At 39.6% G+C, this 19,646-nt stretch overlaps 1 long non-coding RNA gene across 1 annotated transcript; it reads left to right on the top strand.

Moving 5' to 3' along the window:
• The first annotated feature begins 14,556 nt into the window (after window positions 1-14,556).
• LOC307262742 lies at window positions 14,557-18,795 on the top strand. The gene is made up of 5 exons (XR_013845259.1): window positions 14,557-14,621; window positions 15,636-15,666; window positions 16,167-16,284; window positions 16,573-16,665; window positions 17,367-18,795. It is a non-coding gene; the product is annotated as an uncharacterized lncRNA (long non-coding RNA).
• Window positions 18,796-19,646: the final 851 nt, after the last annotated feature.

Genomic DNA, 19,646 nt, shown 5'->3' with positions numbered 1-19,646 from the left:
GTCTGACAGAGAGAGAGAGAGAGGGACAGAGAGATGCTGTTTTTGTGTGAAGCCCAACAGTCAGCATGTTACATAAGGGAGCACTTTGAGGCCTGCCCTCCTGATACAGTGCCATCACACACACACACACACACACACACACACACACACAGAACAGGCTAGATGAGGTCATGGGCCAACGCATTCACTTTACACTACCGTGTGTGTGTGTTTTCACCTGGATACAACGTCCAGCTCCGTTGAATGCAAACAACAATACCAGAGCAGTCTATTCAAAGAGCATGCTGATGGTACAACATTTGGACTCAGCCGACTGCAAACTGTTTTGTTTTTTTAGTCAAATACCAAATATGTCTTTCGTAAAAACTTCTCCACATGTGATTTCTATTTCTCGCTGATTTATATCATTGTTAAATGAAAACAAAATTATTATTGAATTAGATTTTTTTTTATTGATTTAGCAAAAACTTTAACTTCGGAAATAGTTATTTGACAAAATAACCTTAACTCAAGTCCCACTCACAGAACTTTGAAAGCTGACTTTGAGTTCATATTATTATGTCAAATTGAAAAACTATGTTCTAGACTAACCTGGGCAACCCCCGGCTATGACTGAACTAGTGAATTCAAAATCTGACCTATAGTTCATCACATTGATGCAAAAGTAAATCAAATATAGTGCCACAAAATCATATCAAATCTCCTTCATTTGCAGCATTTTTCAGATGATCACTTAGAAGTCAAAAAGCAAAATTATAAAATAAAGCTCTCTCTGCCTCTGTCTCTCTATCTGTCTGCCTGTTTTTCTCTCTCCACTGCACACTCAGTCACTCCAACAGCATCGGCGAAAAAAAGAAGAAAACTTCCGATGGTAATCCATCACTGCGAACACCAAGTCTGCATTTACTTTTGACATCAACTGAGACCAGATCAATCGTCCAACTGACAGAAAATAATGCAATAAGCACAGCATGAATTCAGAACTGAAGAATCATCAAGAATCTACTATAGAAAGCTTGCAATCAATGCATTTAGCCTATCATACTTGCTCAGTTGTTTCCATCATGGACTTTGTATTAAAACACAGTAGTACAGTATAGCTGACCAAAGGGAGTAGGTTTAAAGTGCAGAGTACACAATGTGTCTCTAGTTGTCCAATCACAGTCGGCCGTTGCAGACCGTTGACAGAGATCTCCACTAAAACAACCTGGAAACACACAAATAGCCTTTTTTTTATTAGACCATGTACTGCAAATGTAAAGCCTGATGAGAACAGCCTTAATTAGTGCAAGCTTCACATTCGTTTTTTTCCTCCCCATGATCAGTCTGGCCTTTCTCCAATCTCCGTGGGTAATAGGAGTCCGGTTAAAAGATGCCCAGGCCAATCAGGACCTGCGTTCTGACCTAACAATCATCCCGTATGTTGGAAGGCAGCTTCTGATTGGTTCATGTACTCGTCAATCGAGCTTCTTGAGACAAGCCATTTCCCTCAAGCTTATTCGTAGATCTGTGTTGACTTTGAAGGCTACATGAAGCAATCATAGCTGCCTTCCACTAACAAGCGGAAAGAAAGAGAGAAATGAATCTGAAGCTCGCTAAATCAGGCTAGTATCACCATCTTACTGTTAGCTACAAGCTGAAGCAGTTTCCAGTGATAGTATTCAATATGTGTAATGATGATGTCAAGATCTATACTTAATGTAATGCATGGAGCAGAGCTATAGGTGGTGATATTATTACTGGTTTGTTTCTATATAATAAATAACAATAGTTATCCCATGAAAAACCCATGAGCTATTCTTATTGATACAACACAACTGACACACTCCAATCCTCATCAAGACAGGAAAATAAAAATTAAACGTATACAACAGTTAGTTTCGATCAAGTAAATTGATTGGACGAGAGGCATTCCGTGAGTGCTGATGCTGTATACAACATAACACCACTGGGACTGCTAACAATATATATCTCTCTGCTTTGTTTTCAGCTGTTCTAATCACAGCTAATTCACAAACAAAATATATTTCCATAGAAACATTTGAACTAAATTACAAATGACAGACCTCCAGGCCAGCCAAACTTGCATTAATTGGAGAAGAGCTAAAAATGAAGCCAACACTTTCAAGCCCAAACCATGAGATTTGAACCAGCGTTCAGGCTTGGCTAAGCCTCTAAAATAATGAATATATGGTTGTTTTCCAGTGACAGTAAAAACTAGGGTTTATTATGTTACTCAAGGGTCGGTTATGAGCGAGTCTCTCCCACTCGGTGAAAGCAGCGTCAGCACTTAGCTGCCACAGAAGGAGTGCGGTAGACAGAAATAAAGTGTGTGGATGAGCTCAGGCTGCAGTATAAAACAGCAATGTAGTGTGTAGATAATGTGCGATTTCAGTAGAACAGCTATTATAGCAGCAGCCCATCCAGACGCATAGTAGAACGTAGCTTTTCATCTTAATAGTATAACTTTTCCCCTCTCCTGGCAGAAATGAACTCATAGGCACTGGATAGAGCAGTGGACTTTTGAGGTGATAAAACAGCCAGATCATGCACCACTGTCTGTAACCTTTCTCTTGTGATGTTGTGGCGCAGAGAGCAACCATGGTAAATGTAGCCAGCAGAAACAGTATGGGCCAGATCCACTGTAGGATTGCTTGGTGCACTTTCCTATAATGTTTTATTTACGCCGTGTTTTATTGTCTGCATATGTTATTGTCTGTTTGCCATTGTCTGTCAATTTGTACTTTGTGTTACTATCTTCTGAGTCCCCTATGTTGTTTTTTAATCTTTGTTTATACATGCATTTTATTTCTGTACGTTTAAGGTTGCCTTTTGAACATCTGGCCCGGGGACAACGGACGTAAACTAGCCTCTGAGGCTAACAACTCTGGCCCAATTACAGTTTGAATGTTGATTAGTGTGCAATGTCCCTGAAATAAACCAATAAATAAAATTCAATAAATTGATCACCATTAAATCCTGGCACATCGTCTTAATAAACCGTCTACAGTGCCGCCTGAAACAGTGTTGTCTGGGGAGAGATATGCTTACTCCAGTAAAACGCTAAAGTAGGGAATTTGCACTGAGGGGACACACTTTGTGGTCGTGTTACGCCGACATATAATTAGTGCAAATTATTTAGTGGATACTGTGCTAAAACAGGGCAGACTGCAATTGCTATTTATTTCTCCGTAAATCATGGAGCCATTATCGAGCGCAATCCAATCTTAGAGGATCTGGCCATATGTGTGTTCAGATTAGCAGCACAGGCAGCAGAACTAGAAAGAGATATACAAGTAGAACTAATCAGATATTCACTAAACCTCCGCCATGGTCTTTGCAGCTCAAGGCTCCAACAGGGGAGTTAAAAGCTGCCATAAAAACAATGGCTGATGAGTTGGCGACCATAGCCCACCATCTGCATATATTATGCATCCGATGAATGTAATCAAGGAACTTAAAGGTGCAACGAGGAACTTTTAAATATTTCTGAAACAGTCTTATTTTTCCTCTGATGATCATTAATAACATGTAACAGCAAACAAGACCATTCTCGGAACACCTTTAAGAAGCTTCTGGCTTGTGTCTTCTCCGTAGTAAATAGAGGATGAGAAAACAGTGCTCACTTTTCATTGACTTATCTTACTGATTTTTATTGTTTGATCGTTTTATCGTTTGTCAATTGTAGACTACTGTACTGTGAGCTACTGGATACCTACGTTTTGCCCAAGGTAGCAAATAAAGTAAAGATCTATCTATCTACAACAGTTTTGTTCAAAGTCACACATTTCCAAAAAGGCAGATACTCCAGTAAAGTACAGATACTCATAGGCCTACTCAAAATGAATTAAATTTACTGTCCACCACTGTTTATAATAGTATGAAAGAAGACATAAAAAATATGTTTTTCAAAAAATATGTTTTTGCCTGCTGTGTCTCGACTTAAACAACTATAACACAGATTAAGACATATATTAACGTCACATTGCTTGTAGACGTACTGTCGGACAGATAACTGTAACTTCTCATAGCACAATAATCAGCTGCACAGTGGCGTGTGGTCATGGCAACATGGTTGTGTGTGATGAGCACACCTCTAGTCTCCACTGTTTTGCTCTGGGCCTTTTCCAGGATAGTGCAGCTACCCAAGCTGGAAAGAAAACTATTTGCTCGAATCTATCCATCACCTGACATCAGTATAATCCTGATATTTAGCATCAAACCTTCCTAAAGTCCACCTGATGAGTTTTTAAATACACTTACACAGTCAACATTTGATCTGGATTTTATCGGGCCCTGGGGTGTTTTTGTTGTGTATTTTCTTTCAGTTAACAACATCTTCATACACTATTCTCCATTCAGCCCAAGCACTCATGCGTAATGATGTTGTTTTGTGTATAACTAGTTATCAATGTCTTCATTTTTGACCTCCAGCTTCTGTGTGTTCTCCCGCCCTTTGTCTAAACAGTGAGCCAGGTCATTTCAGAACAAATAAAAAAAAAATCCTGTTGCATAAGAAGAAATCACAGGTTGAAATTCAACTGTTTCTATCTATCTATCTATCTATCTATCTATCTATCTATCTATCTATCTATCTATCTATCTATCTATCTATCTATCTATCTATCTATCTATCTATCTATCTATCTATCTATCTATCTATCTATCTATCTATCTATCTATCTATCTATCTATCAAGTCACTTACCCGTCTATACCTTTCGGGCTGCTTCAACTACTAACCAAAACTTGTTTCTTTTTTGCTTGTCAGATTGCCTCAGGTACTACTTCACTTACAGTTTTTCTCAGTCGCTTTGGTGCTTTTCTCACATCACCATTAACATTTGCACAGCAGTTAGTGCATTTCTCAAAACAATTAGTGCAAACTGCAAAACCTAGTGGATAACCTGCAAAAGTAGGTCACTTGCTCAAAATGGATAGTCTATTCCTCAAAAGCAAGTATTCATGTCAATGAAACTGCCAGTGTCATCAAAATGAGAAGTCTTGACACCATCGTTTATGAACAAGATAGTCAAATGGCTTTGTCATGTTTTCATTATGACAGTTTATTCTCTCAGTGTTTTCCAATGCAAAAAGAAGGTCAGATCTCGGTGACACTACCTGAAAATGCTCAAGACAGCACTATACACTACTTGTACAGCCGTTTGAAAACTACAGTAAAGTTACACATTGCTGTAGTTAGGGGAGTAAGTGAGTACAAGACACTGAATACGTATGTTTCACATTTTTACTGTATATGCTCTTTGCAATTCTACAGCATTGTGCAAAAGAAAAATACAATTCAGTCACTTGTTTAGAACAAACATAAAAAAAACACCCTTTTGGTAGAGCTGTGCACAAATGTGAACAATATAACAGGACATATTGTAACTGAACATATACTGTATAGGTAAATCATTCTGGCACATCCAGACGTTCCTATCTGTCTGGCCACATATTTTCATCTACATCAACGGATATTATCCCTTGCAATGCAGCGAGGAAAGTATCTCCTGGAGTGGTGAATCCACCCTCTGCATGACTCTGCTGTAATGTTGACAGAATTTGATAACTAGTTCAACAATTTTGTATGTAATGACTCAAGCAATGAAATGAAGACTATTAGTTTTATTGGGAATGACTATTCAGCATCCATAAGTATAGTTCATTTTGACTGACATGACATAAGCAAATGACAATGTTATAAAACAGCAGAGAATTGTATGAAAGCAACTGATACATGTCCAAAAGCATTTGCAATTTGTTCAGAGGAAGGAGAAATTGCTACTATGATGTGCTCAAATGACTAAATGTTGCGGAGGTTGAACTAATAGTTATGAGAATTTTCATTCTGATCTGAGAAAAGCACCAAAGCAACTGAGAAAAACTGTAATATCCTTCTCTTATAGCATTTCCTTATGTCTGTATTTCTTCCATATACTTTCCACATAACATAGTTGTTGAACTGCTCTACGATTGGTCAGAATTTCCATGCAGGAAAACTACAGAAAGAAAACTACAGGAAGGAGATCGTCTTCCTTGCCCCAATATGCATAGCGTGTGTGTGTGTGTGCGTGCGTGCGTGCGTGCATTTGTTTGTGTGTGTGTGTGTGTGTGTGTGTGTGTGTGTGTGTGTGTGTGTGTGTGTGTGTGTTTGTGTGTGTGTGTGTGTGTGTGTGTGTGTGTGTGTGTGTGTGTGTGTGTGTGTGTGTGTTAGTGCACTGTTCCTGCTCTGCCTATCATCACAAAGGTCCTGATCCCCTTCACACCTGCCTCTAATGAGCTCAACAGCAATATATGAACCCAGGCTTTTTTCTCCCACACTTTCCCCAGACTGTTGCTGCCTCTAGTAGTAACTGTGGTGGCTTATTTCTCCTCCGGCCTCTAGTCTGTGTGTATTGTGACACCTGTATCTGGTGCTTGTTAGCCTTGTTAGCCTGATGCGTGTGCTATACCTGTGTCTCCGGATCACTTCCACACTGTGCCTGCCAGTCTCTCCTGTTTCCATGCTTGTCTCTGGCACTTTTTTTTTTGCCCAATTACCTGCTTCCCCCATGCCCACGCTATCTCTGCTATTTCTGACACTCGCCATTCTCCTCCTATACTGTAGACACCTGCCTGTTTCAGACACATTCCACTCACCACTCACCAGCCTTTTAATCCATCGGAAATTCATTAGGCTCCCTTTATTCTTTTTTTTTCTTTCTTTTTTTTAACGTTCATTCATACAGGTTAATCCCATTGAGACCGTAGACTCTTTTACAAGGGAGACCTGTTCCCATTTACACGTTACCATTCACACACCGATAGCAGGCTAACTATCGACATTCACACGAGGCAAGGTGGGTGAAGTGTCTTGCCCAAGGACACAACAGTCATGACACAAGTGGCGGGGCGGGGATCGAACCGCCAACCCTTCGATCATTGGCCGACACGCTCTACCACCTGAGCCACAGTCTAAGCGTCTTATACAGTATGGGGACAATTTATAAAAGTCCTTGAAAGTCACCAAGCAGGGTGTTTGTGCTTTGTACTTGAACTTGTCAGGTATGATGGCAGTGTAATATTAACCCAGCATAACCATCCATATATGAAATCCAGGTTGAAATGATGTATTTTTTATTTATAAATTTTTATTTGCTTGTATTCTGTCCGTCCCTTATTTGGTTATTTTATGTGTAGATTGTTATATGTCTATATGTTGTGTTCTCTTTGGAAACTTAATTTTTCCCCACATTCACTACCAAAATATAGTAAAAGTAAAATAATAATTAGAATATACTTGTTTTCAGCGCTTAAAATAGACGTTAAAGATGTTCTGTCCTACTTGTTATTAACTAACCCAATATAAAAACATACACAGTGAACCACAAATCTAAACTTAACACTGGTGGTTCAATATCTGTGTCAATTAGTCAAAGTGTTGTTACAAGGCTCCTACTTTACTTCATTATACCTTCCAACGAAAATGCTGTGTTCATGGCATCCATGATGTTGAAAGGATGCGCTAGGTCAGCATGCTAAGCGTAGTGCAGAAAGCATTGTCCCCCATCCTGATTAAAACACTGTTGGTGCACGCATACATTTGCCCATACTAACGTGAAGTAAAGTAGGCTACACTTAAGGGCCCCTTAAAGGTTTGGGGTTTTGAAAATATGGTCATCTTACTCAGGGGTGGACAGTAAGGAAGTCACTTTAATTTTTTGGAGACTTTTGACTTTCACTCCACGACATTTCAAAGACAAAAATAGTACTTTTTACTTCACTACATTTCTAGGTAGGATGTCATTACTTGTTACTTTCAGAGCAGCCATGGCCCATTTCTCTAGTCCATGTTCTAGATGTTGGAGAGGAGAAATTACTCTTATCGTTTCAAAGGTTTAGACCATTATCTTCATCGCAAACAAATGACCCCTTAGTGTTGAAAACAGCATCTTATTTGGGCGATTCTGACCCATATCCAGTGCGCACCTGAAGTGACGTCACATCAACGGAGCCTCCATATAAAAAACAAATAGGGATGCGACTGATATAAAAGCAAGAGGCAAGTTCAAGGCGCAATGTTTTGATAAAATAAATAAGTAAAAGCATGTCCCAATAGTATGCCTAACTAAATTATTTTTATCGTCAGATGTAGTATGTAGAATAGAGAAAAGAATGAGTAGCCCATGCGATTCGGAACGCAGGGTACATCTCTGCTTTCAACAACTCTCCGTCTCAACCTAAGTAAGCAACTTGAGCCTTATGAACGTGATTTTCTCTCCAGATACACATTTAAAATGCAGATTTTCCAATGTTGTCATGATAGTCAGTTTATGCGATGAAACAATGATTAAGACGTCATTTAATAACAATATAATTTCAGCCAAATATGTGTCTCTTCACTTCTCCATGTGACCCCCTTGTCTTGTTGCAGTCCTGTGTTTATCCTTTGCGTATAGCTAGCAAAAAATGTACACGTTGTACTTTTGAATACTTAAGTATTTAACATTTTAAAACACTTATACTCTGGTACCTTAACATGAGTAAAAATGTGATTAGGCAACATTCATTTGTATTTGAGTGACATTTGACCAGGTGTATACAGTATACTTTGACTTAAGTACTGGGTTGTGTACACACACATAGTCTATGGGCATTTTCCTATTTACAATGTCTAGTTGTGTAGCTAAATGCATGATGTCACCATTCTGAATTAATCTCTTTAAAGTTTGGGCTTACAGACTACATACATTACTATATTACAGAAAGCCCCAATCACAAGCTTATAGGGGCAAAGGTAAGCTGTGAGCATTAACAGTGAATGATCTAACAGACACAATAATTGAGTTGCATCATGGGAGGTGTAGCCTATAGCCCCCACACACTCCCCACACAAACACTACCAGACCAGTCACCCATTATAAACCTGTGTGTGTGGGAGGGGATCAAGCCATCACTCATATCTCACATTAGAAGTGAATGGAGCCCACGTATAGACTGAGATCACGAGTAGTTGAACCCCAACACACAAACATTAGCGCAGGCCTAGCAATACACCTGACCTGGTTGACACAAAAATGAATGAAAAGAAAGAAAGGAATCACACTGCTGCACAAATGATAACGAGGGAGGTTGCGTCACTGACACAGACGCCGACGTCATGGTGTTTGTTAATAATACGCAGCTCGATGCGGCTGATCAGTTCGGCTCCCGTCTCCCCCCAAAAAATAAGGCCCCACCACCCCACACACACACACACACACACACACACACACACACACACACACACACACACACACACACACACACACATACACAAAGAGCTGGAACAAGCCAGCAGCAGCGCCATTCAGATTTAACATTAGCCCCGGCCCGCAGTAAGGATGCTGCCGCTACCATCATCCATCACAAGCGAAACACTTGCCCCATACACACACACACACATCCTGCACCCATAGACACACACACACACACACACACACATCCCACTCCTCGTCCGGCCTTTTTTTTCCTTCTCTCGCAGCATCCCTAACCCTTACCTCTCAGATGAAAATCTACTCGAGCATTAATCCATGGTCGGCTCGCTGCTATCCTCCTATCGCTACCTCTCGATCGCGTTTCTTCCCAAAACGAGAGAGAGCGAAAATAAAGAATGATTTTTAAGGATGCAAGCCCTGCCCCGTTATGTCCTAACGGGAGGCGGCGAGAGATGCGCCTACTGAGCCCATATATAAGGCTACAACCAGAGCAGCCCGGTCCCAAATCAATCGGTGCGTGGTGGTGGGGCGGAACGACGAATACACAGCCTCTCCTCTGCGAAAAAACAGCCTTCAAATCTTTGCGAACCAAACCATAAAAATAAACTAAAAATCAAGATGTTCTCTGTTGTGTTTTCGTTCGCCTATAGATAGTCCTCCTCCACAACAGAGTGGCCCTGTGTCTCGTAATTTCTCCTCCACATACACACACACACACGCGCAGAGCAGAGCAGAGCAGAGCGGCGCTGTCTCATTTAAAGAGATAGGATAGGGCAGCACCGCCGCGCTTATGTAACCAGCAGCATCCTCCGATTGTTCTGCAGCCCAGCCGCACTCACTGAGGCACACACAGGTAACCGCTTCACCTCACCTGTGTGAATGGGTTTGTGTGTGCAGGTGAGAACGGTAGGCTACACATTTTAAATCATACATGTCATCATGAAAGTTTGGCCAGTTTATTATACTAACATTATAACAAATGTTTTTTTGTATTACAATTTTTTAAATAAATGTTTGTATAAATATACAATTGTCTATCTTAACTAATGATTCTACATGGGCATCTCTTTAAAAAAAATCTATATGTTGCATAAAGCCATCTCTATTTATTTTTTTATATTATGAAACATATAGCTAAGTGTGAAACGTTTTTACAGAACAAATTCTGGATAAAGCCTTTTTTCATTTTATAACTATAAAATACTATGTTCAGGTATTAAACATTTATTTTTGGCATGTTTTTAAGAAGAATATGAAGCCATAAATCAGACAATTAACATCAATTGAACAAACCCTTCTGTTCAGAATATTGCTGAATATGATTGTGGAAAGTTAAGTGTATAGCCTACTTTTTGGTTCAGATTATTGAAAAAACTTAAAGATGGTTGTATAGGAGAAATATAGACGCAAAAAGACACGGTTTAGTCAAATAAACACCCCAATGTACATGGACCTTTTATTTATACTAACATGAAAGAAGACATGTTATATAAGCAAAATAGACAACAATCTAGAAATTGACCAGTGCTTAACACAACTTTGTATTTGACTGCCGAGTCTCACCTTAAATTGTGAAATTTCCAGATAATTTTTTTTAGGTTTTATTTATTTAGGTATTGTATATTGTCAACTAGAGACGTAGCATTAAAGGTGCAGTTTGTAAAATGTATTGGCGTTTTTCAGGAAAGACTTGAATGGAATATAGTATTGTTATATGTTTTTGTTTTAGTGTATAATATTTTGTCCTTGAAGGCCACCGTAGCTTCTGTTACTATTCGAAAGGGAGGGGTTAGCAAGGGAGCATTGCAATGTAGAATCTCACCACTAGATACCGCTAAATATTCCAATATGACACACTGCACCTTTAATCAGTGTGAAGGAAGGAAGAGGCAGAGACATGACAAACAGATGTGGGGGAGGAGGGAAATCCCCTCCATCCCCCGCAAATCACACCCTACTTGCTTATGGAGATAGCTTAGAGAAAATAGCATTTGCATCATCCACGGCTCTGTTTCCCTATTATGCAAACTGCAGGGAAGAAGAGGAGCTCACTTTATTACCAGTGATTTGCTTGTGTTTTTTCATCTGCCATAGGTTCTTGCATTCATTTGTCGGTTTGTCTGCATAATCAAATTTTAATTAAAGGTCGAGTCTGCAATTCTGGAGAATGCTTTTTGTCAAAACGCTTGTTGTCAGTGAATATATCCCCATGATCCACTAGCTGTCGTTACTTTGTGTGCGCCAAAATGAAATCTGGTGTTGTTACACAGCCTATACGCCTTTGTCCGGGTACGCTCACCCGCGAACAGCTAGCGTAGTCAAAAAAAATCCTGGTTTTGTCCAAAGGGGTTAATTAACACAAACTGAATGTTCCTTGGAGTGCCTTTAAGAGACGGTATTAGCCAACTCATCAATGTTATCCGTTATTAAACACTCTCCGGTCAGTGCACTTCAGGGAAGCTTGCAATTATTCAACATCACTCTCCATGTCACATCTTATTTTAATTAGTTTGGTCTTTTCTTCCAAAGTGAATGGATGAGATGGATTATAGTCAGTGGGTGGTGACCATATTGAGCTATATCTCCATGATGGCCATAATGCAGCCAGGCATCCCTGAATAAATACAGGTGGGTTGTCTGGCTTCTATCCTGTTTCTGTTATGCACTGGTTGTAGGTGTTCACTTTTGAATCTACACGCTACACAGTAAGGATGAATCTAATCCAATTAATATCAATCAATAAAACTACCAACCCTATAGGCTACTTATTATAACGTTAACCTATTTAACCTACTGAAACCCATTGAGATTAAACATCTCTTTTTCAAATGTGAGCAGGCAGCAGCATAATAAAAACCACAGAAGTTACAGAAAAAAACAAAAAGGAATTGTGCCCTGCACTTTTCTGAATGATAACAGAACATATGCAGCACACCAAGCATTGCCTTATAAATAAAGACATACTGTACCACTGACACTGAGTGAGCCCACGGGTGGTCAATTACTGCAATATGGGCCAGACATAGAAAGGAATCAAAAATATCTTTCTCTCTGACCCAGGGCGCAATAAGTACAGAATAAAAAAAGATAAATGCAGTATATACATGCATAAACACATTCTGAATATTGCAAAAAGTAAGGCAAAACCAAACAGTATCGAAAACTCCCAAAATTGAAGATGTGCAGCATAAAGGACATGATGTACAATGTGTGTAATACAGGAGACTAAAGACATAGGAAAGGTACAAACTATAAAATATAAACCTGTGCAGTTAACAAGTATGTAATAAGTAATACAATTAGCATTAGGTCATGAGCAAATGCGTTTGGGAATCCCTGCTCTAAACATCTTAGGGGGTTTGTCCTGATATGGGCATCACCTCCGCAAGGAAGTGACGCCATGGCTCGCCTGCTCTTCAATTCCCTTTTGTTGTGTATCTTCTTCCAGGCGAACATAGCACAGCCGCCTCTGACTCTCTCCATTTCTTTCTTTTTGTGTATATGTTTCTCTCTCCGTCTCTCTCTCTCTCTCTCTCTCTCTCTCTCTCTCTCTCTCTCTGTCCATATGTCTCTCTTTCTCTTTCTCCCTCTCTCTCTCTCTCTCTTCACACAGGCCGGGAGCTGAAGAGCTTTCTATTTATAGAAGCCTGTCCGCCTGTTCAGCCTCCCACCCCTTTCGGCACAAAGAGTTACACCCACAGACTCACACACACACAAAGCAGCCGTGAACAGCACGGCACGCATGCATGCATAACACATGGGATGTTGAGTGATAATGCACAAAGCACAAACACAAGCATTCGTGCATTGCACACACACACACACACACAGACTCACACACACACACACACACACGCACACATGCACACACACACACACACACACACACACACACACACACACACACACACACACACACACACACACACACACACACACACACACACACACACACACACACACATAAACTGAAACAGAGACTGAATCCATGCATTCACACATAAATACAGAAACACAGAATGTGCACACATAAAACAAATGCAGGCATGAAATTGAAACGTGCAAAGCAAAGCCCAATAAAAACCTGGAGACGCACACATCATAATAATGCACATACGATTGCATTAATAATGCAAGGATTCTTAGTGGAGAAAGAGGAGAACTCCCTATATGGATAGAGGGGGAGGGGGCTTCTACGATGTATAGCATGACAATATCCCACCCTCTATGTTATTTGCCCTGTTTATATGTATGAGTGGGTCTACTATTTATCCCCTATAAGAAACATGGACAACCCGTAATCTCTAAAGGTACACACCACCCTGTTACAGCTACAACAGTCTGCAGTCTTGTCCGGTCTAGTTTGTCATGTCAGCATGATGTGAGGGACAGATGGAGTTATGCTTACACGGGCATGTCATAGTGCAGATTCACAAACTTTTCCAAAAATGTAAGTTGTGGTTCAATGGAGGATGGAAGGGTTTTGAATGCTGAAAACTTTGTCCTGATTATTTCTACCATTATCCTGAACATGTGGTTACCAAACTTGCATAAACTAACTTGTCTAACACAACGTTAGCATTAGCATCACCTTTTAAAGGCGGGGGAAGCAATTCTAGACAATGTTTTTTGTTTGTTGGCAAAATCACTTTTAAGGCTCTGTAAACAAAGGACATTTAACCAAAGGGGGGTCCCACTCTTTTTACTTCCTTTGTTCCTTTGTTGACATACCAGCATACAGAGCCTAGGCTGTGTATAAACACCTGATTTCTTCAGGGCACTCTCACACGGACATGAAACAGATTGGGAAGTGATATTCACTGATTTGGACATAAAGTGATTTTGTCAACAGACATTCTCCAGAATCGCCTACCCCACCTTTAAGTTGATATTGTTAATTAAGACATGTGTGTGAAGACACTCGGGATCTAAGAATTCTATTGACTTTATATTCAAAACTATTTAAAGGCGAATATAGGAACGCTACACAACAAACAAGCCCAAACACATGAAGGCTGGTGTAGGAGCACGCAATGCAGTGTGGATGACTCAGCCACCAGCGCTGGTACCACACTCTAAAAAGTATATTTTTGAAAAGTTGAAGTAACGCACTGTTTTGAATAAGTCTGACTCGGTTTTCTGCTTTAGCGATGGCAACGTACTTTTGTGGATTACATCAAATTGAAATTGTACTGTACTACATAGACCTGACATTGACTTGCTTTTCTTATGCAAATGAAAGCGCTTCAATTAGGTTTTCCTGTCTAACGTCATGACGTGGACGTTTACGTCAACGTCTTTTTCAGCTAAAATTTTCCTGTGAAGCCGCCATGTTTTCTCCTCGCACTCGTCTCGCACACGGTCACGGCGCCCCAACAAAACGGTAAGTCTAATACAGACAAAGTAATGTTTTACAAATGTTAATTGTCAGATAATACATTTTCTGCCTGTAATGGTTACAGTTTTTCGTCTTAAGGTTAACGTCAGTAAGCTAAACTGAGCCGGACCAGCAAAGTCATGCTGTGTCCTTCAGGTTAGCTTATAATTTTCGATTAATTTATCTGATTCTGTGAGAAATTGTTGGCCATTTGTTCAAACCATTTGTGTGTAAAACTTCCTGTGGCATTTAAAGGTGATAGTTTGGCTGTTAACTGGTCAGTAATTAATTGCATTTTGCCAGCGGACACATGTAGAGTGAACGGTTAGTAATTTGCGCGCGGTGCTGAGTGCTCTGCTCTCCGGGTTAGCATGCTGTGTAGGCTACTGGTAAGGCCAGATACATTTACATTTCTTTACCACCGAGCTGCGTGCGCCTGTTGTTCAGTACACCGTGTGTGTGTGTGTGTGTGTGTGTGTGTGTGTGTGTGTTTGTGTGTTACTGCCGTCACCGCATCCGTTGCTATCAACGTTTTTAGTATGAATACTCAGGCAGCACCAATGAGAGTCGCATGCCGTTCTGATGAAAGCACGGAGGTGAGTCCGGCTGCTAAATAAACAACACCACTACTATTATATTAGTTTGCTAGCGGACAGGTAGAATAAACTGAACTGCGCCCGCGTGTCTGTTTGGGCCATTCGTTCCTACGTGTGTGTGTGTCATGTAGTTCTCGTGACAACCAAACACTCAACCTAGCTGTGAAACGCAGTGATAACTGCCTCTGTGGCTTGTTTGACATGGAGGCAGCAGCGGTGAAACCCCATAGTTATACGTTTCTCGGTGGTTAAAGCATTCACCAGTCCAGCTCATATTAGTTTGCTATATCGCAGCAGACTGTTTTCTCCTTCTTTACCACATTTGGCTTAACATTGAAATGAAACGCCACTCCCTTAGTTAATATTAATGCATGTTTAATTTTCTTTTCATGATTCTTTCCCTGATTGGTGGTGGTTACTTCAGGCCTGGACACAAATAATTGAACTACCCAAAGGTAAGTTAAACTGCAGTATTGAGTGCTAATGACAGTGCTATTTATAAGGCTTCAATGTGGCTGTGTAGCCACATTCAGTTTACCATGCAGGGTTAGAGTACAAGTTACTGCACCCTGCCAATGGCATGTATTTCTATACGTCAGGCAAATTGTTTTTCCAGTTCAGCCACAGTCCTTTTTAAAGCCATTTGTAGCCCTCATTATAAAAGTGTGCGAAGGATTCTCCTCAAAAGGATTAAACAGTGTGAAAATTAAAACTCATGTTGGGGAGGTGACGATAAGAAAAATGTAGTCAGGTGACGCAGCTTTGTTGTGACAAATGGCCATAAAAAGCTTATAGCCACTTTCAAAACAGTGGCAAAGTGCTATAGAGCATAATAACAAATTTAATACTGAGATTATATGATTTTTTTATTCAGGACACATGAAGATCCATAGTAAGATTGTATACAGAGTGAAGTAATTTGCATTTTCTTTTATTAATTCACTATTTGTTTTAGATCCATTCTGAGTTCCTGTGGTTCATGGCTGTTCCTGGGTCCATGGCCCAGTTACAGTCACTCAAGTCAGCCGATCAAAGGTGGATCAACAGGCCAAATGACGGACACTTTGGACCAGGTACATTTGGAGCATCAAACAAAACAAGTTTCCTTGGTAGCTTAGAGGGTGTCAGAGTTTCCCTATCTTTTACAGATACATAACAAGGGCAGACCATTATAGTGTCTTTAATATATGCAGCTCATGTTTCACCATCACACCATTGAGCTTACATTTATTTTCTAATGAAACTCTGGCATTACAAATGTCCATTTATTTTTAAATAAATTGTAGGATTTAAGTTTTAAGAGTGTCTTCGATTATGAAACTGATTTGAATTGAAAATTAATCAATATCATGTTGTCCTAGACTGACGACATTCTTCTTCGGAGGGAGTGTGTACCGAAAGCCTTCATCATCTGCCTCGCAGAGGATACAGATGACCTGATCAAGGAATATCCGGTAAGCTTCAACAGTTACACTTTTATGCAGGTTGAACAGGTGTTATAAAGTTCGGTCTACTTACGAGCGTAGTTCACGTCAACCGGGTAACTTTAATCTTTCATCACTCGTCCATGGCTGTGACTCATGCCCGACGGTGACTCTGCGCGCGTGTGTTAGTGTGCGCGCGCATGTGTGTCTGCAGTGCCGATACACACACACACACACACACACAGAGGGACAGACAGATTTGGCAGACTAGCTTTTATCATCCCCAAATAGTTTGTAAAATTAATAAATGCGTGTCTCCAGAACATATTTAAAAACTGTATTAGCGGGGGAGAGAGAAAGGTTTTCGTTTATTGATTTTACCTAAATGGTTATGATTTACTAACCGGTTACACATGTACACGTGCACACCCCTACTCTAGATTGCAACAAATATGCAAAATATGACTAGAAATTATTTGATTTACTGTTGTACATTCATACGATAGAGGTACTAGTATAGTGGAAAAGTAAGTCAAGGGCCCTGAAAAAAATACAGATAAAATCAAGACACAAAGTATACTTGAATTACTCATTAGAATAATTAGTGCATGTTCACAAAATTGGACTCAAGACTAATGCCAGTGATATTATTGTACCATACAAGGTTCATAGTTAGTTACTGCATACAAGTGCAAAGTGATGACAGTGATGTTTTGTGTCATGTACTGTAGGACTCTGGAGCAGCTCGCCATTGCAGTGTTTGTCTTTTGAAAGGATGGGGAAGGACTGCAGGAGCCACCTGAAAACATGGGCCTCTTCATCGAGAGTGTGGAGGTTTTGCATGGACTGACCTGAACCTAGCTTTTCCAACACCCCTTTCTTTCACTTTTGAGGTGCTCCAGAAAATCATCATGCATCTCAAGCAACATAAGATGTCCCCCAAATCCTAAAATCTGTATGGCAGACTTGAAAACAGTGACTACACATGAGAGACAAATATTCTTCAAACCACAAGGTGATATACACAAATTTTGTCACACGTTTTTGGAAGAGCAGGTGAAAGGTTCCATTTTTGTTTCGATATGGTCCAAAAAGAACAAAACACACTGGCTGTAGAGCAGAATCTATGTTTAGCACGCACAAGAATACATAACTTTGGTGTTTTTGATGGTTTTATGCATTACTATGCACACAGTTTGTCAGATTTAAAACTGTAAAAGAAGTTCCTTTTTATATTTACAGACACTATCTCAATATGTATTATCACTTATAAGTAAAACCATTTTTGGAATAATTTTTTAAAACTTATTTTTAAATAAAAGGTGAAATGTTGAGATGGTATCATATTGACTTGGAGGATTTTTATAACTTTAACTGGCGGCTGCCAGAAACAAGGAAAAAAGGACAACTTGCATTACACACCGTGTTTGTCTGATTTAAAACTGTAAAAAAAGAAAAAAACCTGTGAGTCATTACATTGAGAAACTATCAATATTTCAGCTTAGTATAAACATATTTGGACTTACTTTTTCAAACATATTTCAAAATTAAAGGTGAAATGGTGATAGTATATTTATAATGACTTACAAGATCTTTTTATTTTTATTTTTTTTAAGGTGAAGTCACCGATTCCTGAGACTGCTTGTAGTCCTAATCACTTTCTCAAAAATCTGTAAATATATCCTCACGATTTTGCGCTGAAAACCAATTCAGTGTCTTCCATTACAATGCCTATGCTCTGTAAACGGGCATGTGGTTCTCCGGTGGGCCCCTTTTGTTAACATACCCTTTGTTTACATACCAGTTTGCTGAGCCTAGGCTGTGTTTTTTCCCCACACAATTTAAAACTATGTAAAAAAAAATACCAAAAGTGATTTGACAACAAGCGGTCTCCAGAATCCCTGACTCCACCTTAAACTGACGGCTGCCAGAAACATGGAAAAGGCTTACCTGCATTACACTGGTTGTCTGGTTTAAAACAGTAAAATATTTTTTCCTTTCCCATGTTAAATTACACTGTGACTATACTGGCTATAGCTGGTTATAATGGATTCTATATTGGAAAGATATGGGAAATATGTTGCTTGCCCGACTGTTATACACTGAAATGTGTTCGAAGGTATTGGCACTTTGTTTTCTACTTTTATTCAATAAAGTATATTAAAACAAACTGATTTGAAAATGTGATTTTATTTTAGAAGCAATTTTAAGTTGAATAAACTTAATTCAATCCTGTGTTACCGGTTGCCTTAATTCAATTAAGTTGGTCCAACTGTTTTCTTTTAGGTTCTACGGAAGCAATATTTTACTTTAGGATTAAACAAGAAATTGAGTCAGAAAACACTGACATTTTAAGTTGTTGTCCCTTAATTTTAAGTTGGATTAATGCAAACTTTTGATTTGAAAACAAACAAACTATTAAGTTGATCTGACTTAAAACAATTGTTTAAGTGTAACTTACATTCTTTAGTTCAATAAACTTAATTCAATCCTGTGTTACCGGTTGCCCTAATTCAATTAAGTTGGTTCAACTTTTTTCTTTTTAGAGTGCATGGAAACGCTGCCTCCTCGCAATCAGTCTCTTAGTAACTGTGCGGTCGCTGAAGAAGGAACCTTAGTACAGACACGTGTGTGTGTGTGTGTGTGTGTGTGTGTGTGTGTGTGTGTGTGTGTGTGTGTGTGTGTGTGTGTGTGTGTGTGTGTGTGTGTGTGTGTGTGTGTGTGTGTGTGTGTGAGGGGGAATGTGTGTATTCTTACACTGGCTAGTGCAAACAAGAGCAATTATGAACAAATACATTTTAAAATGTGCTCTTTCAGTTACTTAATTGATTCGTTATTTAATTGAATGATTTATTAGAGAAATACCATAGGCCGATAGAAAACTGGAGAGAGGGGACCAAAAACACAGACACACACCACTGAGAACCTACAGAACCACTTTATCTGATGGACCAGGTGCATGCAGTTTCAGGGGAGGGCGATTTGTTTACATTTGCAGAGCCTGCAGTTAG

This window comes from Ammodytes marinus (assembly GCF_949987685.1).
Source record: "Ammodytes marinus genome assembly, chromosome: 16".
NCBI lineage: Eukaryota > Metazoa > Chordata > Actinopteri > Uranoscopiformes > Ammodytidae > Ammodytes > Ammodytes marinus.
Note: the sequence above shows the minus strand (reverse complement) of the source record. Positions and strands in the feature narration are given on the sequence as shown.